Source organism: Neoarius graeffei, chromosome 1, assembly GCF_027579695.1.
Source record: "Neoarius graeffei isolate fNeoGra1 chromosome 1, fNeoGra1.pri, whole genome shotgun sequence".
Taxonomy (NCBI): domain Eukaryota; kingdom Metazoa; phylum Chordata; class Actinopteri; order Siluriformes; family Ariidae; genus Neoarius; species Neoarius graeffei.
In genome coordinates this window covers 79,745,318-79,747,021 of record NC_083569.1, presented here as the reverse complement: position 1 = coordinate 79,747,021, position 1,704 = coordinate 79,745,318, and positions in this window count along the sequence as shown.

The following is a 1,704-nucleotide window of genomic DNA, read 5'->3' as shown; positions in this document are numbered from 1 at the left end:
TTCACTGAGAAACTCTATCCCCACTTCAGTCATTATTTCTATGAAGGAAGTAAAAATTCAGCACCACTGATAATCTCTCCTGTATTAAAGACTGAATGAATTTCACTTTGGGTGGTACAGTATGGTGGTGTAGTGGTCCAGCCTCATAGCAAAGAGGTTCTGGGTTTGAGCCTAACAGTCAAATTCTTGTTGTCATTTTCAGGCTGTGGCTCATGTTGGCTAACACCTGCCTTTATGACACTTTATCTTGGGATATCTTCATTAATGATCAGGGACCTGCTGAGAGAGCAAAACTGAAAACCAGGTTTAAAGGTTGCTGTGTTTTATTAACTGCTCAAAACTAAACTGATTCCAGCATGAACACTGAAATACAAGTTAAAATACAATTATACTTTATACTTAATGACCAAATTTCCCAACTGTGTGAGCTAAGCTGAATTAACTGGATGAAAGTTGTGTGTGTGTGTGTGTGTGTGTGTGTGTGTACGTACACACAGGAGAGTGATGTAAGGTAGAGCGCAGTTAATTCAAAGATGGGGAGAGAAACACGACATGTTTTTTAAAACTATTATTTTAATTATTTCAGTGTAATTACACAGTACAGGAGTGTCTTTGGGTATGAGAGAAAAGCTTCATTTCCTGGAAAATCAGACAAATTAAGCTTCTTAAAAGTACTTTTGGAAGTGATACACTATTATTACAACATGGTATGAATAGTGTGACAATAATTAAATATAACACATGATGAACTGTGAATTGCCTGTGCAATGTTTGTTCAGAATTAAACTCGGAATTACAAACTGCACTGAGATCACGTGTGGAACCGCCTCAATCTGAATTTTTGCTCACTGCCTCATTGAAAAGGAAGTGAAACATGAAAAGCAGTGAGCTCCCATCGAGTACAAACTATTCTTTTTATTCTAAACAATTGCTTGATATTCACCGACTCTGCAAGGACTTTAAAAGCTGACCATTCTGGCTCCCTAAAAAGAGGCGAGTAAAATAAAGGTATGTTCTTCAGTGAATGTTTTATAGTTCAGAGGTTTTGTCAGTGTGTGATTTATCAGGATAAACTGTACATGTTAATAATGTCAGACAGAGACAGAGTCTCTAACACACTGCTGAAACACTGACACTGAAATACAAGCTAATTATAAGTGTTTTACTGAGTTTAGTTTAAAAACTGTGTCTTTAATGATCAGTGATCAACCAAGACAACAAAGCTGAAAAACAGGTTTAAAGGTTGCTGTGTTTTATTAACTGCTCAAAACTAAACTGATTCCAGCATGAACACTGAAATACAAGTTAAAATATAATTATACTTTATACTGTGTGTGTGTGTGTGTGTGTGTCAGAAGTCCAGAGGTGATCACTGGGTGAAACAAACACTTATAAAAGCATATCAGTCAGTGAGAAACTGTGAATGATCCAGTTCCTGAGCTGAGAGCTGTGAGAATGATCAGTGAAATCCTGTGTTTATTACAATCTAATGAAGATGAGAATGTTTGCGTGTGTTTTATATCACAGTCTAAATGCTTCCAGTGTTATTGCTGAGGTTTAACACTGCAGACAGGCCTGTGGAGTCAAACAGACTAATCAGTAACACCTCATACTGTTACATGTGTGAACTGAATGATGTGATTTCTGACTGAAAAGGTTCAAAACACAGGAGGAAGAAAATGGCTGAATCTTCATCACCAGCAA